The sequence below is a fragment of the Panthera pardus genome, unplaced genomic scaffold, assembly GCF_024362965.1.
Source record: "Panthera pardus isolate Hobbes unplaced genomic scaffold, ASM2436296v1 HiC_scaffold_17, whole genome shotgun sequence".
Lineage (NCBI taxonomy): Eukaryota > Metazoa > Chordata > Mammalia > Carnivora > Felidae > Panthera > Panthera pardus.
In genome coordinates, this window is record NW_026526732.1 from 91,905,499 (window position 1) to 91,928,196 (window position 22,698).

The window sequence follows — 22,698 nt, forward strand, 5'->3', positions numbered from 1 at the left end:
TATTATGAATAGCACTGCAGTGAATTTGGAGTTTAGATACCACTTCCAGACAGTGATTTCATTTCTTTCCAATATATACCTAGAATGGGATTGCTGAATCCTGTGGTAGTTCTATTTTTAATTGTTCTTGAGGCATCTTCATAATGTTTTCAATAGTGACTGTACCAATTTATATTCCCAGTGAATATCTTCAGAAGTATTTGTTATCTCTTGTCTTTTTGAAAATAACCATGTTACCAGATGTGAAGTGATATCTCATTGTGGTTTTGATTTGCATTTCTATGATTATTGGTGATGTTGAGCACCTTTTCATGTCCCTGTTGATCATTTGTATGTCTTTTAATTTTTTAATTAATTAATTTATTTTATTTTTAGAGAGAGACAGACAGAGTGTGAGGGGAGAGGGGCAGAGAGAGAGAAGACACAGAATCTGAAGCAGGCTCCAGGCTCTGAGCTGTCAGCACAAAGCTTGACACGGGGCTCAAACCCACAGACCGCAAGATCATGACCTGAGCCAAAGTTGGAAGCTTAACCAAATGAGCCACCCAGGTGCCCCTGGATGTCTTTTTTTTTTAAGCCCTTGCCCATTTTTTAATTGGGTTCTTTTTTCTTGTTTGCTATTAAGTTATAGGAGTTCTTTATGTACATTTTATATTAATCCCTTATCAGATACATGGGTTGCCATTATTTTCTCCCATTCCATAGATTGCCTTTTTATTTTGTTCATGCTTCCTTTTATGTACAGAAGCTTTTTATTTTAATGTGGTCTCACTGTGTTTTGATTTTGCTGCCTACGCTTTTCATGTTATATCCAAAAAACTCATTGCTAAGACCGATAACAAGAAACTTTTTCTCTGTTTTCCTCGAGAAGTTTTATGGTTGCAGGTCTTAACATTTATATCTTTAATCAATTTTGAGTTGATTTTTGCATATAAGATAATGGTCCAGTTTCACTCTTTTGCATGTGAATATTTAATTTATCCAATACCATTTATTGAAAAGACTATCCTTTCCTCATTGTGTATTCTTGGCACATTTTTCAAAGATTAGTTGACTGTATATGTGATAGTTTGTTTCTGGGCTCTCTGTTCTGTTCCAGTGGTCTGCATATCTTTCTGTCAATACTATACTGTTTTGATTACTAAAGTTTTGTAATGTAGTTTGAAATAAGGAAGTGTAACAACTCCAGCTTTGTTCTTCTTTCCCAAGACTTCATAGTCTATTTGAGATCTTTTGTGGATTCATACAAATTTGTGGATTTTTTTTTCAATTTCTGTGAAAAAATGCCGTTGGAATTTTGAAAGAGATTGCTTTGAATCTGTAGATCATTTTGTGTAGTATGGATATTTTAAGGGTAGTAATTCTCCAGTCCATGAACACAGATTATCTTTCCACTTATTTGCATCTTCTTCAGTTTCTTTCACCACTGTCTTCTAGTTTTGACCATAAAGATGTTTCACCTCCTTAGTTCAATGTATTCCTAAGTATTTCATTCTTTTTGTGCTATTATAAGTGGAATTATTTTCTTAAGTTTTTTGCTAGTGTATAGAAATACAGCTGATTTTTATGTATTGATTTATGTCCTGCAACTTTTACTGAATTGCTTTATTAGTTCTAACAACTTTTGGGTAGAGTCTAGGATTTTCTATATGTAAGATCATATTGTCTATACACAATTTAATTTCTTCCTTTCTGATTTTGGTGTCATTTATTTATTTTTCTTAACTAATTCCTCTGGCTGCAATTGCCAGTACTATGTTGAATAGAAATGATGAGAGTGGGCATCCTTATCTTGCTCCTGAGCTTAGTGAGAAAGATGCCTGCTTTTCACCATTGAGTATAATGTCAGCTGTGGGCTTGTCATATATAGCCTTTTTTATGTAGAGTACATTTTTTCTATACCTCATTTGCTGACATTTTTTTAATCATAAAAAGTCATTGGACAATTTATTTTATTTTTCTGCATCTGTTGACCTGATCATGTGATCTTTATTGATCATTATGTGAATATGATATAGCATGTTTATTTAATGCATATGTTGAAGAATTCTTGCATCACAAGGATAAATAGATCATGGCATGTATCCTTTTAATGTGCTCCTCAATTCAGTTTGCTAGTATTCTGTTGAGAACTGTTGCATGTATGTTTATTGGGTCTATAGTTTTCTAATCTTGATGTCTTTGCCTTTGGTGTCAGGGTAATCCTGGCTTCATAAGATAACTTTGGGAGTATTCCCACTTCTTTCTTTTTTTGGAAGATCGTTACATTTTACTTAAATGTTTGGTAGAACTCATTTATGAAGCCATATATGAACCCTTAATTGTTGATGATTGTGAATATCATGCTATGATTCCATTCCTTACAGTATAGTGTGACCCAATAAATCTTCATGCTGTTCAATTATTTTTAAAAGCATATTTTTTTCATGGAAGAATACAATATTCAATTTACTTTTTCTTACCATTTTTGTAGGAATTTACTGTTTCTTATTTGATTACAGAGTATTCAATTTATTTTATACATGTTATCTTAGTACACTCTGTAGAATGCCATTTGGTGTATTTAAATCATTACATCAATCAAGTTCATTTTATTAACTTTAGTTTTCTCTTATTCTCCATTACCTGAATGAGAAAGTGTATAACCTATTCAGTTAAGTAATCTGTGAACTTTTGAGAATCTACATTAATTAAGATTAAATATTTAGTATCATTACCTTGAATGCTAACTTCAAAATGTATACTAGAGAAATAACTTCACCTATAGTAAAATATATTTCCTAAAGCTCATAAAAATTTCATCATATAAATATATGAAGAAACACTACTCACTTATATTATCTAGGAAAGTGGGATAATTAGGCTATGGAGTAAATGATTTTTTTTAATTAATTAACAAAAACCCTGCTTGTCTATGAATTTAGAAAATACTAAGGGACTTATGCTAGGTGAGAAATGAAGTAAAAGGTAATTATTTTTTATAGTATTACAGGAAAATTTTGGCAAATCTGGGGAACTGGAGAAAGGTGGTAAAAGTACAGAGCAGGAAACATGCACAGTTACATCAGTTCTAGGCTGTAAAAGAAGGAGTCAGCAAGAAATATTCCAATGTAACAAATAGTCAGTAAACTGCAATTTAAGAATGGCTTAGATTCAGCTTTAGTTGCTACTTATATAATACTATGCCATTAATTTTCATCATTTTCTCAAATCATCAGTAAAATGTTGGTCCACAGCTTTGTCTTAATGATATTTTGAAAAGTTAGGCATTGAAGTAACAACTACTGGTAATCATTGTAGTCTGAAAGCCTAACACCAAAAGGAATCAGAAGAGAGATAGGAAATTTAGTAGAAGTAAAAAACTGGAGCTGGGAGTAACAAGGAAAAGCCATAAGGAACCACAGCCATTCCCATTCCCAACAATCCCAGACAAAATTATGGAATGTGCTTGTTTTACTGGGATATGAAGGTTCAAGCAGTTGTAATGTGCTATTAAAGATGTGTAAAGAAATAAGTTGAAGAAATTTAGTACCTACAAGCAGTTGACATCTTCATTCCAATAAATAAGTAAATAAATACATAAATAAATAAATAAATTCCTATTACACTAGGAATAATGAGTGAATGTTCAATATTTGGTTCTGAGAATAATAAAATTTTATGTTAATTGAAGTTTAATTATTAACTTATGGCTACTAGCTGTAGTGCTTCCAATGAATAGGTAGAGAGTGATAGAAAAACAAATATTCTTACAGAAACTATTTTCCAAATTTAAAAAATTCTAAAGTTATCTTAATTAAAAAGTATGAAAGAATTAAACTTGGAAATTATTTCATGTATTTACCCAGTGAAATTTCAAAAGAATCTCCCAATTATCAATTGTTTATTAAAAAAAAAACAAAAAACTTCATCAAATGATTTCATTTTGAAATACTCAGTTGTTTGTCTACCTAGTAACCTTATGAGTATCTATATTAAATGCTGTGAGGAAATTTTCTAAACCTCTTTTTACTATTTCCATAAGTAAGAAATTGATTCAAACTTTCAAATAAAAAATGCAAATAATCTTAATTTTGACATTAAGAACCGATGAATTTAATTTTATAAAAAATATTTATTTATAATTCTTATTATTCATATGTACCGATGGTTAAAATAATAGATTATTAAAAATAATGCAGATTATTAAAAATTAGTTTTTGATATTCCAAGTGCATAATGCTTGTTTATTATGTATAAAGCAATAAATGCAACAATACTTAAATGGGTATTATTATACCCATTTTCTATGTCAGAGTCATCTTAAGCATAGACCATCATCTTTTGTTTTCAATAATATAGATACAATGTATACTTTCCCTAAACTTTCCCTAGCCATAATAAAATATATATTCTTGGGACGCCTGGGTGGCTCAGTCGGTTGAGTGACCGACTTTGGCTCAGGTCATGATCTCATGGTTTGTGAGATCAGCTGTCAGATCAGTTTGTGCTGACAGCTCAGAGCCTGGAACCTGCTTCTGATTCTGTCTCCCTCTCTCTGCCCCTCCCCCACTCATGCTCTGTCTCTCTGTCTCAGAAATAAACATAAAAATTTTTTTTTAAATATATGTATATTCTTAACATTTTGTAGGACATAAATATAATCAACTATCAGCTTCTTTAGAGATATGATGTTGGGAATTGGGTGTGGAATTCTGCAATGGGATACAGTAATAATATAAAATTAGTGTGGCAATTTATAATTACATCTTGATCAACTAATTCTGTTAGAGTAGGTTTGCTAATCCTTCAACTCTGGCTCAATTCCAATTTAAATAATTATATATATCTAATATGTTGTGTATATATATATATATATAATATGTAATATATATTGTATGCATTTATTTGTATATATAATATATATATTATTTTACGATTTCTTTCCAATGAATTGGTCTTTAAAATCTCCCTTAAATCATGAATGGCATTTTCTTATTAGTATTTTGTAAATCTCTTTGAAATAAAACAGGTGCTTTACTTGGCAGCAGTGAAGCCATAAGTTATATGTTTTTCATGTATTTTGCCCTGGCTTTCACTTTCCACGGAGGGACACTCAGGTTATCAAGGTTATCATAATCTTTCTACTGAAAATGCAAAAAACACATAATTACTATTACAGACCCCAATTTCCCATATAAAAGTACTTTTTAAAAACTGTTCTCTAAAGATTACCCACTTATTTCATAGACAATTTCTGGCTAAATTATATTTACCTCCAAACCACAATGCAGAGGCTTCAGTGTTATTGATGCTACTAATAGCCCCTAAAAACAACTTGAATAGTGTATAAATGAATCTGACAAATACAGATCATAATAATCAGTGACTATTAGTAAATATATGTTAAAATATGGGAAACAATATCTGAGTGAATCTTAAATGTAACTTTAAACCTTTCTCAAGTAACACTGCCATCGCCAACAGAGAATATGACATAACCCATATTATAAAGCTAGGTTAGGGGCGCCTGGGTGGCTCAGTCGGTTAAGCGACCGACTTCAGCTCAGGTCACATCTCACGGTCTGTGAGTTCAAGCCCCACCTCGGGCTCTGGGCTGATGGCTCAGAGCCTGGAGCCTGCTTCAGATTCTGTGTCTCCCTCTCTCTCTGCCCCTCCCCCATTCATGCTCTGTCTCTCTCTCTCTCTCTCTCTCTCAAAAATAAATAAACGTTTTTAAAAAAAAAAAAGCTACGTTATGATTATCCAATCAGTATTTATATTTTTAACTATAGCAAATTATTTAGGGTCTTTGTGCCTGATTATTTGTGTAAATTTTGTTAGTAATTCTTACCATGTAACATTTTGTGAGGATAAATTGGTATATCTTGTGAAAGTGCTGATATCAAACATTTGATTATTTTTTTAAAAATTGAAAATTCATCAAATTTTTCAAGCTCTTTCTTCAATGAAGAAATCAAGAAATTATTATTTTTATTGAGATATCCTCCTAAATGTCACAATTATTATATAGATAAGTAGTGTATTTTATTTTCGTAAAGTCAGCAATTCTGAAACTGAGTCTTAAAAATTTAGAATTTGACTCAGTACCAAGGAAGGTGGCTTTCCAAGTAATGAAAATTTTGAATGAAAAAGTGGAAACATGACCCAGTAAGCGGTGTACCTACAGGAAAAATAAAGACATTAGATGGACTGAAATAAATATAGTTAGTTTGAGTATGATAAGAAGCAAAGTCTGACAGGCACAGTGACACCAATAATAGGGTTTAAGATGTTTAATATTAAGGGCTATGAATATGAATGGTTGTGATAGTTATTTTGTGTCAACTTGATTGTGCCACAAATCTCAGATATTTAGTCAAACATTATTCTGAGTGTTTTGGGATGAGATTAACATTTAAATTGGTAGACTGAGTAAAGCATATTGCCCTCCTTAATGTGGGTGGGACTAATCCAATAAGTTCCTGAGCTAAATAGAACAAAAAGGTTTACCCTTCCCTAAGCAGGAGAGAAAATTCCTTCTGCCTAACTTCCTTGGAACTGGGACATTGGCTTCTTCCTGCTGAATCTCAGACTGTAATTTTGGCTCTTCCTGGGTTTCTAGCCTGCCAGAGACCTATACCATCTCTATACCATCAGCTCTCCTGATTATTTAGGCATATATAGGCATATATATATATATATATATATATATATATATATATATATACAGGCATATATCTCAGGTATATATTTTATATATGTAATTATATATATATATATATGTATATATATATATATATACATATATATATATATATATAATTTTATAAATAAATAAATTTCTGTTTCTTTGGAGGACCTTGACTAGTAAAATGGTGTTTTAGGCAGTTTAATTCTTATTTAGCAAAGTATAGTTTACATCCAGTAAAATTAATCCTCTTTAGTGTACTGTTGCATAACTAGCACCCCAATCTACATATGGAACATTTCCAAGACTGAAAAAGTTTTCCCATACTCATATGTTGTCAACCCTTCTGTCGTCTGTTCTTTAAACTTTTCCTTTTCCAGAATGTCATATACATAGGCCAGTTTTACTCAAGAATAATTTAGTATTTGAGGACAAGTAGACAATAAAGCCGAAACAAGACTGAAGGACAGAGAGGACTAGGTAGCACCACCTTAGGGGCTCTGGAAGTAGATCCCTCTCTTGTTTTAAAAGTGATATGGTAGTGTAGGAAGAGCAGATTTTCAAAATTTTCTTAATGTGAATCAAAAAACTTGTGGTTTTACAGTTTGCTTCATCTTCCTGACATTCATTAGAGAAATAGAGGGAAAATATCCACTTCGTTAGGTTCTCTTGATCTATAAATATGATGTCCTCTGTATATTATTTAATATAAAAAATGCATGAAGCAGGTGATTAAGTAATACCACAACTAGTATTAGGTTAAACAAGCCAATGAGAGATTTCAATGTGTGAAGTGATCTTATTAAAGTGATTTATTCTATTAAAGTGAAATTGATTCAATATTAAACTATTAGAAAAATAATCAGTTTTTAAAAACCACAGTATTTATCATTAAGTAATGATGTAATTAGTCATGGTTTTGCCTGGAATCATGGCAAGAAAGGGGCTGAAAGACATATACATGATGAAGCCTTGTGTGAAAGTAGCAAAAGGAAGAATTAAAGGTAAAAATTTCAATTTTCATTATCATGAAATAGGTCAGTGGGAGAGAGAGGAGGAAGATTTGAGGGCTAAGTCATACAGTGTCATTAAATATGAATCCACTTCACTTCAGAGCCAGAAAAACAGGGCTACATCAGTGGAAGAAGGGTATAGAAGTGTATAGTGTCATAGAAGCCAAGGGAATGGAGATTCTCAAGATGGGGGGCCAGGGTCTAAAGATTTAAAAGGAGGAAGGAGAGCAGAATGGGCAAGGCCAGATAGTAAAATCGTATTTATTGGCATTTTATTGCATTAGGTGTTTTCAGATATGTTTTAGAGTGTTCTCTCTCTTTTTTTAATGAAATTTATTGTCAAATTGGTTTCCATACAACACCCGGTGTTCATCCCAACAGGTGCCTTCCTCAATGCCCATCACCTGCTTTCCCCTCCCTCCCACCCCCCATCAGCTCTCAGTTTATTCTCAGTTTTTAAGAGTCTTAGAGTTTTATCTTGATAACAGATCTGAGAATTAAAAATCTGAAATTCATAGCATTTTAATTGGTTGACTCTAAAACTGAAATTTAATCCTAAATTCTAAAGAAAGAGAGAATTAGGAGACCTTTTTAAATGAACATAAGATAGTTAGTAGTCTTCATCAAGAAAGTTGTATCACTAGCATTGTGGAAGGGTAGGGAGATTGAAAGAGATTAAAAAGTGAGCAGACAGTAAGAAATGGGGCACTAATCTTTCAAGTTTTAAGAAAGAGAAGACAAAGGTAAGTAACTCAAGGTATTAACTTGAGTCACAGAGGGATATCTCCAGAGATGGAAGGAATTAAAATTGCTAGGAGGAAAATTGCAGAGAATGAAGTTTCAAGAACAATCAAAATTAAAACTCTGCAGTGCACTTCCATAGCTGAGAATTGAACCATACATTATTTAAATGTTTTGGAGAGCTTTAAATGAGGGAGGGGGGGTCTTGTTTTAGTTCCTAGAATTATTGTATTTATGTTTATTTCTTTTGAGAATGTGAATTCTTTGGTGAGACTAAAAGTATCCTTTATTTTAAAGAATCTTGTGGGGTGCCTGGGTGGCTCAGTTGGTTAAGCATCTGACTTTGGCTCAGGTTGTGATCTCACAGTCTGTGAGTTCGAGCCTTGTGTTGGGCTCTGTACTGACAGCTCAGAGCCTGGAGCTTGCTTCAAATTCTGTGTCTTCCTCTCTCTCTGCCCCTCCCCTGCTTGTGCTCTGCCTGTCTCTCTCTCTCTCTCTCTCTCTCTCTCTCTCTCTCTCTCTCTCTCTCTCAAAAATAATAAACAAACATTAAAAAAATAAAGAAAAAATTTGCTTGAATGTTTAGGCAGTGGTCCATTTTAGAATGATGAAGTTTGGGACACCTAAGTTTGAGATCCCTAAGTGGGATCCCTAATGTTTCAAAAGACTAATTTTGTTGTAGGTGTATTCACATTCCTGAATTTCCCCTGTGTATCTGTTTGCAAATGTTTGTCCGTATTTTGTGTGTGTGTGTGTGTGTGTGTGTGTGTGTGTGTGTGTGTGTATGTTTGTGCATGTCCAGGCCCATGCCTTTGTTTTTGTTTAAGAAATAACTGCAGAAATACAGGAGCAAAGAGTAGATGAAGACAAACAAAACAGAAAAAAACAAAGAGACTTATCTTCATCTTATGCTGTCAAGAAACCATAAAAGCAACTGACTTGGTTGTATGTAAGTTCTAGACATGAATTTTGAATAGTAATAATTAAAATATATTGAATACTAGTTATGTATCAAATGCTGTGGATTTTTTTTTTGCTATTTTTGTGTTTGTATGTCACATAGATTGAATCATTTATTTCTCTTAACACTCTCCTAATCTAGGTATTACTATGGTATCAGTTTTATAGAAATGAAAATCTTTAATTTGCCTAAAGTCCCAAAACTGATAATTGGATGGGCCAGGCTTGACTGTAGATCTTACAACCGCAGAGCCCAAGTTCTTAACTACTCTCCTCTATAGGCCTTTATTTATTTACTTATTTAATACAAAATTTATTGTCAAATTGGTTTCTATACAACACCCAGTGCTCATCCCAACAGGTGCCCTCCTCAATACCCATCACCCACCATTCCCTCCCTCCCACCCCCCATCAACCCTCAGTTTGTTCTCAGTTTTTAAGAGTGTCTTATGTTTTGGCTCCCTCCCTCTCTAACCTTTTTTTTTTCTCTATAGGCCTTTATAAAACATATGCGTGAGATAAAAAACTCATGATCTGATTATTATTGTCCTAGGGCAGCCATGGAATAACATAATTCCTTAGAGTAAGGGTTTTTCATATGTGAGTGGCTATTCTGAATGATTAGGAAGGAGAGTAATATTGGGGTGAAAAATTAGATTTTAGGTCTGCCTTCCAAATGATAGATCTGTGGACCACATGTTTATGGCAGTATAGTCTAATTTCCCCAGATATTATATTAACAAAATTTAATACTGTGGCTTTCCCTATTCCTAATCTTTCTTACAAGTTTTCTAGGAGAGCAATCACAGGAGAAGCTAAATACTAAATGGCACTTTTTTCTTTCTTTCTTTCTTTCTTTCTTTCTTTCTTTCTTTCTTTCTTTCTTTTTATTATTATTATTATTATTATTATTATTTTATTATTATTTTTTTTTTTTTGGCTTTTAAGTTCAAAGTCTCAATCTGTAAATAGGGCAGTATTTAGAGAGGAATAATTGAAAAAGAATATTTTCCCCTTCCACTTTGCTTTAAATTTAGGAAATAGAGAATAGAAAAGATGTGTGGCCTTAGTCTCATCAAGAATTTTGAGGGGCGCCTGGGTGGCTCAGTCGGTTAGGTGTCCGACTTCGGCTCAGGTCATGATCTCACGGTCTGTGAGTTCCAGCCCCACGTTGGGCTCTGTGCTGACAGCTCAGAGCCTGGAGCCTGTTTCAGATTCTGTGTCTCCCTCTCTCTCTGACCTTCCCCCATTCATGCTCTGTCTCTCTCTGTCTCAAAAATAAATAAACATAAAAAAAAAAACTTAAAAGAATTTTGAAAGTTGTCTTCTTTACCACATTGGCTCAGGGGCCTGAAGTAGATAGCTCCATTGTATGCCAGAAAGAGAGCAGCCCTGAGGCATCCTACTGGATTGTGCATCCTTGGACTGTTGTGGCAGGATGTAATTATCTCCCATTTCGTCCGTTGTGTATGAAAGTTAGGATAATGGGGTGGGGGCAGTATTCCAGTGTCCTCAATATCTGTCTGTAATATATGGCACAAATTCTTGCTTCCTCTTTCTTAAAATACTTCTTTCACCTGCCTTCTGGGATTTCACTCTCTTGTTTTTACTCCTGGCTCAGTTACAGTCCTTTTGCATTTTCATTTGCTGATTCTTCTTCGATTTCCAACATCTCAAAATGTTTTAGCGACCCATAAATGGAAATATTTTCTAGTCCCATAGTTTTATGGATCACCTGTATGGTAATGATTCCTAAATTAATATCTATAGGTTGATTCCATTCTCTGACCTCCAAACACAGATATTTAACTGTTTCTGTAGCTTCTTCACTATGTGTTTAATAGTCCTCTCAAACTTAGTATTATAGGAACTAATGTTGATCCCCTTCCCAAACATGTTTTTTTTCTAGATTCTTTCACCATCAATAAATAAAACCCAATGTCTCCAGTATTTCAGGTCATAAAACTTGTAGTTATCAATGTTTCATTTACTTATCTGCAATAATTGAGTGAGCATCTACTGTCTGCAATTCATTATGCTATGAAATTGTACAACACTGGAGAACACAGACATTTCTATTCTCTTAATGATTACAATCCAGAAGGAGGACATAGACAATAAACAATAAGCCATATACATACTAACAAGCAGGTAATATAGTATCATAAAAGGTGACAAGTACTGGGGAAAAAAGGAAAATGAAGCAGGGTGAAGCAGATTGGGAAGAGGGGGAGAGTGAGATGTAATATTAATGTTAAGATAGGCCTAACTGAGAATGTGAGAGGTAACTCAAATATCTGGCAGTAAGATAATTCACCTGAGGAAATTAATATAACTGGGAGAAAAGTATTCTGAGAAAAGGTCAACATGAGAAGGGACCTAAGGAGATAATATGCTTGGCATCTTTGAAAAATACCAAAGAAACCAATGTGTTTGGAAAAGGATCAGTGAGAAAAGAAAACCAAGGAAGTAACAGAAAAACAGATTCTGAAAGTCCTTTAAGGGCCATTGTAATAACCATGGACTTTTACTCTAGAGGAGATGGGAAGGAATGTGGGATTTCATTGAATATTTGACATTGTATGTCTTAAGTTTTAAAAGGACCACTCTGGCTACTCTGCTGAAAATATAGATGAGACAGAGATGGTAGGCAAGGCAGATACAAGAAGGTCTGTTAGAGGGCTTTCACATTAACCCTTGTGCTCAGTGGTGATGGTTCTGACAAGGGTGATAGCAGTAGAAGTTATGTGAAGTGATTAGATTTGGAATATATTTCTTTCATGGCTCACAATAAATCCATCACACGTCTGTCAATTCCAAATTAAGATTATATTCAGAATTTGACTTTTTAAAATCTATTATCTTGATCTAAGTTTGTGCCTCCTATCTGTCTTCACTTCTTCCCGCTCCCACCTGCACCCCCACTCCAGTCACAATACAACAATTAGAGTGATTCCTTAACATAAGTCATGTTTTTTTCCTCCCCAAAATTTCCAGGAGCTTTGAGTCATATTTAGAGTAAAAGCTAAGGTCCATGAAATGTCCAACAGAAGACATATATGGTCTGACTCATCATTAACCTCATTAGCCTCTTCTGCCTCTCTCCCAGTTTTCTACTCTACTCTTCTGTAGCCTACTCTAGGGTATTTGTACTTACTATTTTTTCTAACTAGATATCTCCTCCACACATGTCTGAAAATTTTAATTACTCTCCTATTTCCCTTTCTTTTTTTGATCAAATTTTACCATATCAGAGAATTCCCCAATCATTTGGAAGGAAGGAAGGAAGGAAGGAAGGAAGGAAGGAAGGAAGGAAGAAGGAAGGAAGGAAGGAAGGAAGGAAGGAAGGAAAATAGTTGAGTCAAAAGCATACTTCTTTACCAAAAGAATTTGAAATAATTTTCTACTAGTCTTATGAAAAGCAAGATGTGAGGCGCCTGGGTGGCTCAGTTAAGCATCTGACTTAATTTCAGTTCACGTCATGATCTCGTGGTTCATGAGTTTGAGCCCTGTGTTGGGCTCTGCGCTGACAGTGCAAAGCCTGATTGAAATTCTGTCTCTCTCTCCCTCTTTCTCTGCCCTTCTTGCTCTCTCTCTCTCTCTCCCTCAAAATAAATAAATTAAAAAAAAAAAAAAAAGCAAAATGTAGGGTGCCTGGGTGGCTCAGTCGGTTAAGCGTCTGACTTCGGCTCAGGTCATGATTTCACAGTTCATGAATTCAAGCCCCTCATTGGGCTCTGTGCTGACAGCTAGGTGCCCGCAGCCTACTTCAGATTCTGTGTCTTGCTCTGTCTCTGCCACTCCCTGCTTTTGCTCTATCTCTCTCAAAAGATAAATAAACATTAAAAATTATTTTTAAAAGATTCTCTTTTATCTTTAAAAAAGCAAAATATAATAAATACATTTTTTCCCTGGTATTTATACATTATGTGTCTGATAACATGATGTCTTATTTGTAAATGTCTCAGTGTCTAGGGAGACCTCTGTATAGTCATGAGTGACTTATTTCCTTAAGTCAACACCCAAAATTTCCTTTGTATTGCAAATTTTAATAGTATTTTCATGCATTAAAATATGTAAATACAATGCTATATATAATAAATACAAATTATATACAATATACATATATCTATACTTTTGTTTATTGCTACAAATGAAAATGAACTTTTTTGTTTATAGTGTAGTTTTACTATTTTAAATTAGTATTACTTTCTTTCATTAAAAGATTAATGGAGGGGCGCCTGGGTGTCTCAGTCGGTTAAGCGTCCGACTTCGGCTTAGGTCATGATCTCGCGGTCCGTGAGTTCGAGCCCCGCGTCGGGCTCTGTGCTGACAGCACAGAGCCTGGAGCCTGTTTCAGAGTCTAAGTCTCCCACTCTCTGACCCTCCCCCGTTCATGCTCTGTCTCTCTCTGTCTCAAAAATAAATAAACGTTAAAAAAAATTAAAAAAAAAAAGATTAATGGAATATATTTTCCACATACTAACTACAGGATCAAGTATAATGCTATGATTTATGCTTAATTCAGTAATTTTAAAATATGAAGATAAAACTAAGTCAAATATTCTAATGGAACGGCAGAATCAGGATATACTAATAGAATCTTATTTTGACAAAATTCTAGAGTGTCCAGTAATTCCTGTTCTCTCTAAAAACTCACAGATGGAGGTGAGATTTCACTTATTCTACCTTCAGTGATATAAATTCCTTGAGGTCTTCTTTATTATAGTTCCAAAATTCTTCTTTAGAAAAAGACAGAGTCTGCATTACTTCTTTTATAAAGATCATCATAGAATCAATAAGTAACATTCTAAATTGATTTTTCACATCAGCAGGCTCTCTCTCTGTTCTCTTATCCAGACAGCCTTTGCTGTACAATAGCATGTGAGGTTGTCACTAAACCTTCAGCATCAGGTTTCCCTAGCAACACAAGGCTTTTTTCTTTCTCCCACTGTCTGTATCTGAATGAAAAAAAAAAAAATCAATTTGTAATAATCCCTGAAAACACAAGAAAACATTCAGTCTGAGACATATGAAGTTAGCAAGGAAAATGGTGAGTTACAAATGAAATTGGAAATAATTAAATTATAGAGAAGTATTTTGCCTATGGATTTATACAAAGCTCCAGATGGCTTTCTGTATTCATCTCCAGATTAGCTAAATAAAGGCCAAGCCTTATGTCAGCCTGCACATGGCTTTAATGAGTTTACCTTTATACTACAACAGGTTAGGGCTTTTAGCGCCTTGTTTCAGGAGCCACATATAAAAGAAGCCTTATTTGATTAGGGTTCTGAGAAACAGTGATACATGCTAGGCATGTACAGACATTAACAGTAATCACAAGCCTCCCAGGGTTGCAAGCTACCTTGGCTAATGGTTGAAAATGAGGGGTAAGTTGTACTTGATTCCTCCTAGAAATTACTTTTCTGTTACAAGATTGCAAAACTGCCTGACTGAATTGAATACCACCACAAAGATCTCGATTAGTCATAAGTGTTTCTTTAACCATATTTTTTGCCTGTTCTCTACAAAATCTTTTTGCAAAATCTTCTCTGTCATATGCTCGAGGATATTCATTCTATTTGAATCAATAAAAAAATGTTTTGTATTCTTTGAATCTGCAAACAAAGAATATAATGTTTGTCTCCTCTGCAGAATAGGATCTAGGGGAATACCAGAGTCTTTATTTAATCATAACGTACCCATGATTGCTTGAGATTTTTAAAGTTTTCCCCCATTGTCCACTAGCATCATGGTGCTATGAAATGTCAATTGCAAAAGAAATTGCGTAATTTTCACACTTTGTTTACAAATGATTAACTAGAAATCTGGAAATACTTAACCAAATTTTTAGAAGTGCCCTTTATTTTCATGTTAATACTCACTAAAATGTTCCTCCTCAATGACACTATAAAGGCAATATTTCCTTTTGATATTGTTGTTAATGTGACTTTATATCTTACTGGATATGATGATTTCTTTTTAAAAAGAAAAAGATGCTTTAAATTTCAAACAGCCTTACCTTATTAATATCCTATCTTATTTTATTATTTAGATGATTTATGCCTCAATAGGATTCATCAGTACTATTTAAATATAAGATTTTTATTATCTTAAAAATATTTGCTTAATTATTAAAATATTTCAGATTATGTGTTTTGAACCACTTGTATTTATTTGGTATATGGTAACAAATGACAGACTATTTCTAAAACTAAGGGTTAACTTTATTTTAAAAATTAATCAGATAGTATTATTCAATATTGTTAGGACTAATACGACTATATGTCTTTCTGTCATTCTGCCTACAAAAGACTAAATGTTGAATTTCATAAAATATATATTATCATCTGAATGCCTATAACTTTTTTAATACATTGTTATGCTATTTTGATATTACCATCTCTAATGGATTTTTTATTTAAAAATTAGTATTCAGTTAATAAGGATGTCAATTTATATTATTGAGAGGATTCAGGAAACACAGTAATACTAGTAGATTAAGTATGTTTATATTCTCAACCAAAATTGCAGTTGTTCATAATTCAGATTTTTAAATAATTATTAAGAAATTCTTTTAGTCTTTACCTTTCTGGAATGTTAAGTTATAAGTACAATTTTAACTGGCTTAAAATTGCTTTAAAAACCTGAAAAGAAATTTTGGCCACTTTATCCAGATATGAAAAAGCTGTGATCTTGATTTTATCTTGAGTAAAATAGTTTTATAATTATTAATAATAAATTTTAGTCAGTATTCAGCAACTCAAACACCTAAATGTGAAGAAACTTCCATATTGTAGCAGCCAAGAAAACACACAAACACACACATGCACATACACACACACACACACACACACACACACACACACACAGAGATAAAAGAGCAAATTTTAAAGATTTCGGCATTATAAACAGGAGAATAAGTTTCGTGAGGGTAAGGAACAGTCACAATTTCTCTTTGTCCAACTAAAGCCTCAAAGTTAACACCCAAACTGTCATTTAGAGGCATTTAATAAATACTGTTAGTGTTCCAAACAAAACAAAACAAACAACAACAACATACCTGCAACGTAACTTGTCTCACTTTCTACTTCTACAGTTTCCATAAGGCATTAGTAAGTTGCTTAGGGAAAAAGGAAAAAAAAAAAAAAGGAAAGAAAGAAAGGAAGTAAAATATTTCTGGTGGAGAATTGCCAACAAGCCCTTAGCAATTCCAGCATAAATTATCATCTTATATGACCCAGGTTCATTGACTTCTGCCAGGTTCTTGCCCTAAAAGGCAACATCCAAAATATTCAGTGTTCCCCATGAGCGCCTCAAGTTGTCAGGAGGGTAATCACTTAATAATTTGAATACAAATGTTGTATGCTTATTGAGGCTTACAGAAACTTCAGTGGTATCCACACATCTTTGGAAGGGGCAGTCGAAATAAATTTAAATTTTTTTGCTATTTTATATCTCAACTGATACAAGTAAATGCTTTATTTCACTTCTGTCTCTGTGTAATGGGATCCAAAAAGTGAAAAATTACAGTATACCACTTCACAACAACTGTGTGTTCCAGAGGATATTCTATTTTAAAAGATAATAAAGCTAACATTTCTGAAGGTCTTTGCAGAAAATAATGCTGAAGAAACAATCTTCATCTTTGAATAAACTAGAAGAAATGCAAATTATTAAATTATGCCTCAGGCCGCCTATTGCATTTTGCTCAAAGAGAACTTATGGTGTATCATTGTCTTAGAAGTTTTAGCCAACTCCTGAGGTCCTCAGAAACTGATTTGAGAGTATTGCATGATGGATTCTGCTTTCCAGGTCATACTCATTTTAACCAAGTGAATTTTATTATGTAGATAATCAAAACAGTAGTTATTAAATTTATGGTGCTAACATTCTTGAAGAAATATAAGCTGTCCATCCTTTGGTTTTATACTCTATTTTGGAAAGCTACTCAGAAATCAAATATAATTTAAGGTTAAATTGTTAATTTATGCCAATTTGTCATTTTACAAGAAATAGAACAGCATCAGAGTCTGGAGAGATATGTTCTCCATCAAACACATGTTTTTTCCTTGAAAAAGAATATGTAAACCTGAATTATAATCATAACTGTACTTGTTGAATTTAGAATCTGAATAGGGAAATATTAGATTAGCATGGTAGTTGAGTATGGGCTCTGAAGTCAGACACATGTGGCTGAAAACTCTTTGTCACTCATTAGCTTTGTAAATTTGAACACATTAATTTGCTCATTCATGAAATTGTTGTGAAAGTACATATCTCATCTGGTTTAGTTAGGTATTAAATATAATATTGCATGTAATATGCTCAGTGCAGTACCTCTGACTTAAGAACTCAACTCATGTTAGGGATTATGCATTATTAGGTGATTTGCATGCTTTATAACACACACACACACACACACACACACGCACACACACACACACACACACACACACACAAATGCCCAAAGCTTCCATATGCACACTGGTAGTATATTTAACATGGATTTTACTAGTGGAGTTTTTATGTGAGAATTTGTTTCACCTTAGAATTTGATTGCCTCTATGGCTTCTTTTCATCTTCCTTCTCAAGGACCCTCACTTCTAATTCACTCAGTCATTCTCCAGACATACTAATAGTGCTGTTATGAGATTACAGCCAGATCTGACAGCCTTAGAAGACGTCTTTAAAGTGACTTTGTAGCTCCATGGCAATCTATTACATGATAGATTTACACTTAATGCTCAGAAGGCAATTTATTTCTTTCTTCTCAAACCTTGGGGAGAACCTTATTAGGCTTTCCAAATATCAATAGCACACTTTATTCATGATGATGTCAGCATCTCACAATTTTAGATAAACATATTTATTGGAACTCAGAGAGCTTTCTTCCAGGACTTTAAAAGTAATAGTTTGACATCCATAGAATTATAAGAAAAATGTAAACAGAGATAGTGAATGGCCCATTTTTAACATATTTTTAAATATGAATATAAAATCAATTTTTATTTGGAGAAAGTAAATGCACATACAACCAATACATTTTGCTTATTCAAATTTTTGAATAGAATATATTCTTCATTCTTTACTATTTGATTTATTTTTGAGAGAGAGAGAGAGAGAGCATGAGCAGGGGAGGGTCAGAGAGAAGAAGACACAGAATCTGAAGCAGGCTCCAGGCTCTGAGCTGGAAGCACAGAACCTGATGCAGGGCTCAAACCCATGGACTGCAAGATCATGACCTGAGCTGAAGTCAGACACTCAACTGACTGAGCCACCCAGGCGTCCCTGAATAGACTATATTCTCAATAAAATTTTAATATTTCATCTATTTGTTGTTAATATACAATTATTTAAATGGTTTCTTAAATGTATCATTAAAATTTTAGGATATAAATTTGAAAGTCATCAACTAACATAATTGGATTTATTTAAAAAATCCCTCAAACAAGCTAAGTTATTTCTTATTATATTTGTGTGTGTGTGTGTGTGTGTATGTACATATGTATATAAGTACATCTCTGTATAAATCTGTAAGGCAGTCTGGTAGTCTGGAGATGCATGGAATAGTTAATGTGGCAGCTTTGTGTCTTAAAGAGGACAGAATTATTTCTTCTTCCTTGGAGAATCTCAGTCTTTTAAGGCCTTTAAATGATTGGATGAAGCCCACCCACATTATGGATGGTAAATTGCTATAGTCAAAGTCTACTGATTTAAGTGTATTTATTTATTTTGAGAAAGAGAGAGCACAAGCAGGGTAGGGGCAGAGAAAAGGGGGAGAGAGAGAATCCCAAGCAGTCTCCACACTGTCAATGCAGGTCATGATCTCATGGTTCATGGGATTGAGTCCCAAGTCAGGCTTTGCCTTGACAGCATAGAGTCTGTTTAGGATTATCCCTCTCTTTCTCTCTCAGTCTCTCTCTGCCTCTGTCCCACTCATGCTTACTCTGTCACTCAAAATAAATAAATGTTTAAAAAAATAAAAGAAAAAGAAAACTGTATTAAAAATAAAAAAATAAAAAAACTTTATTGCTATTGCTTAAAAATGTTAGTTATCATCTGAGCTTTCAGCAAGTCGTAATATTTTTGCTGGTGAAGGGTCTCACTTCCATGCTGATGGTAGTTGACTCATAGGGGTGGTGGCTGCTGAAAGTTGGGGTGGCTGTGGTAATTTCTTAAAATAATAATGAAGTTTGGTGCATCAATTGATTCTTCCTTTCATGAGTGATTTTTTTTTGTAACATGCTATGCTATGCTATTTGATAACATTTTACCCATAGAACTTCTTTTAAAATTGGAGTCAGTCTTCTCAAACCGTTCTGCTTATTTATCAACTAAGTTTATGTAATATTCTAAATGCTTTGTTGTCATTTCAACAATCTTCAAAGCATCTTCACCAGAAGTAGATTTCATCCTAAGAAATCACTTAAATTGCTCACTTATAAGTAATAACTCCTCATTTATTTAAGTTGTGTCATGAGATTGTAGCAATTCAGTCACATCTTCACTCTGTATTTCTAATTCTAGTTCTCTTGCTATTTTAATTGTAGTTATTTCCTCCATTTAACTCTTGAACCCCTAAAGATCATCCATGAGGAATGGAATCAATTCTTCCAAACTCCTGTTAATGTTGATATTTTGACCTTTTTCCATGAATTGTGAATGTTTTTAATGGTATCTAGAATGATGCATCCTTTCCAGAAGATTTTGAGTATACTTTGCCTGGATCTATCACAGGAATCACTATGACAGCTATAGACTTACAAAATGTAATTCTTAAATAGTAAGACTTGAAAGTCAAAATTATTCCTTGATCAATGGGATTCAGAATGGATCTTGTGTAGCAGGCATGAAAACAACATTCATCGTATACATATCCATCAGAACTCTTCATTGGTCAAGTTCATTGTCAATGGGCAGTAATATTTTGAAAGGAGTCTTTTTCTCTGAGTAGTGGTTCTCCACAGTGGGCTTAAAACACTCACTAAACCATATTGTAAACAGATATGCTGTAATCTGGTCTTTGTTGTTTCATTAATAGAGTGCAGGCAAAGTATAGTTGGCATATTCTTAAGGGCGCTAGGATTTTCAGAATGGTAAATGAGTGCTGGCTTCATTAGCCCCTAGTGAGAGAGTCAGCCTGTCCTTTGAAGCTATGAAGCCAGGCAATGACTTCTCTTTTTAAGCTATGAAAGGCCTAGATGGCATCTTCTTCCAGTGGAAGGTTCTTTTGTCTACATTGAAAATCTGTTGTTTAGTGTAGCTCTTTTAGCTCATATCTGTTTCCTTGGTTCTTATAGATGACAATACAAGTCAATCACGTCAAATCAGCATAAATGTTCTCTCAGTAAGCTCAAATTAATGATAGTTTGTTTATAAATTATACCATATTTTGAAACTGCTTGAAATGTAACATAAAATTAATTAGCTCCAATAAATACAAATAAATGTAATGAGGGAAAATAAGAACCTTTGCCTTTTGGAGAAAAAAAAAATAATGAAAGTGACAGGATAGAGAAATGCTCCCTCCAAAACACAGAGTGAACAACTCAAAGCCAATGAGGACATAGTAGGGGAGAAAATTGTTTCTAATCTTCTCACTAACCTGTGGAGATGATGATCTCTTAAACACATGTCAGTCATTAGCCTATAGAACACAGCATGTTGAGATTAGCTTGTTAAATCTGAATTTGGTCTCAGCTTGATGTTTAGATGTTCAATATTGCCTTTGTGGATTAACACTGGAGCCAGAGAAATTGTTTACTTATCAAAAGAATACAACCAATACATTATAAAATTTTTCTAAACTGTGACGAAATTGCAAAGTTTTCTGTTTAAAAATAATCTAGATATGTATGTTTCCTTTGAGTCATTTATTTACTTAGCCAGCAAATAGTTGTAAGCATCTGTCCTGTTTCTTGCACTGCTCTAGGTTTTGAGACAACAACAATAAATTTGACAGCAAAGGTTCCTGATCTTGTTAAGCTTTTATTTCCAAGCAGGAGCAGAAAAATCAATATACAAATAAGAAAGAAAATAATCAATAATAAATGCCAAGCAGAGAATTCAGATTGAGTGAAGAGCCATTTCCTGGGTAGGTACTTTAGATTGGACAGTCAGGAAGGGCCTCAAAAGTTGACATTTAAACTGACATCTTAATAGCAAGGGGACCTGTAACCCATCCAAATAGAAAGAAGAGCACCCCAGGCAAATGGGATGAACAGTGCAAATACCCTGAAGCAGGAAAGAGTTTGGCATAATCAAAGGGGAATGCTGTGTAGCTGTAGCACAGTCTGCAAAAGAACAAGCAGTACTGGATGCATTTAAAGAAAAGGCAGGAGTCAGAGCCTATGCTAAAATGCATAGAAGATGTACAATGTATTATATGGCAAAGGAAACTTTTAGAGAGAGAGAGAGAGTGTGTGTGTGTATGTTTAACTGAGGGTGTGTATTATTCATCAGTCTCTTAAAAATAATTCTGGCATTTGTAAGTAAAATGGATTGCAGAGAGATGGACAAATATGAAAGAGGATGTTAGAGGAGCTAGAAAAGTGGGCAGACCTTGAACTTCTGTGTTTTCTCCTGCTGTTACCATGACGTCATTTCTCCTTAATGTTTGAATTTCTATCCATGTGGAATTTATTTTGGTATAAGGAGTAAAGTAAAAACCCATCTTATTTTTTTGCACATAGGTATCCTGTTGCCTCAGTGCCATTTGTTGATTAATAGAAGGATGGTTTTAAATATTTGTATATCCATATTGAAGAAATTATTCAGTACCCTGAGGGAAAAATAAATTAAAAATATAGGCAGAGATTCCTTTCTTGGGTACATACCCCAGGGTAAATCTTACAAAGATCCAAACAAGGATGGTGTATATGGAAACAGGGAGTTGGAAGCAACCTGTGTATCTATCTCTAGAATAATGGATAAATAGAATGTAGTAAATCACAGTATGAAATGTCATACACTAATAAGAAGCAATAAACCATATATGTGACATGGATTTGTCCTAAACAGGGCAGGAGGAGAAAACTATGACAGAGGTGGGATTTACAAAACCCTTAATGGAACTGAAGCACACAAAAACACAATATATTTTACAAGGATACATCTATGCTTAAGAACATATATCAAGCACATCATAAATGGTTTCTTATGAGAGGAAAATGATGGGATGGGGATTTAGAAAGAAGGGACAAAGTAAAACTTGAAAAGAACCTTGTATTCACTAGCAATGGTGATGTGTTAACAGTAAAGAGAAATATAAGATGCACTCAATGTCAGGCATGACAAATGTGGAAAAGTGTG

At 33.8% G+C, this 22,698-nt stretch overlaps 1 protein-coding gene across 1 annotated transcript in view; it reads left to right on the forward strand.

The window, feature by feature from the left end:
• Positions 1 to 14,619: 14,619 nt before the first annotated feature.
• The window catches only part of LOC109248191 (protein eyes shut homolog), a 372,922-nt gene continuing 364,843 nt past the window's right edge, over positions 14,620 to 22,698 (forward strand). Inside the window, exon 1 of the mRNA XM_019417648.2 lies at positions 14,620 to 14,774. The gene's annotated coding sequence lies outside the window, so the exon portion shown is untranslated. The remainder of the gene's footprint in view (positions 14,775 to 22,698) is intronic.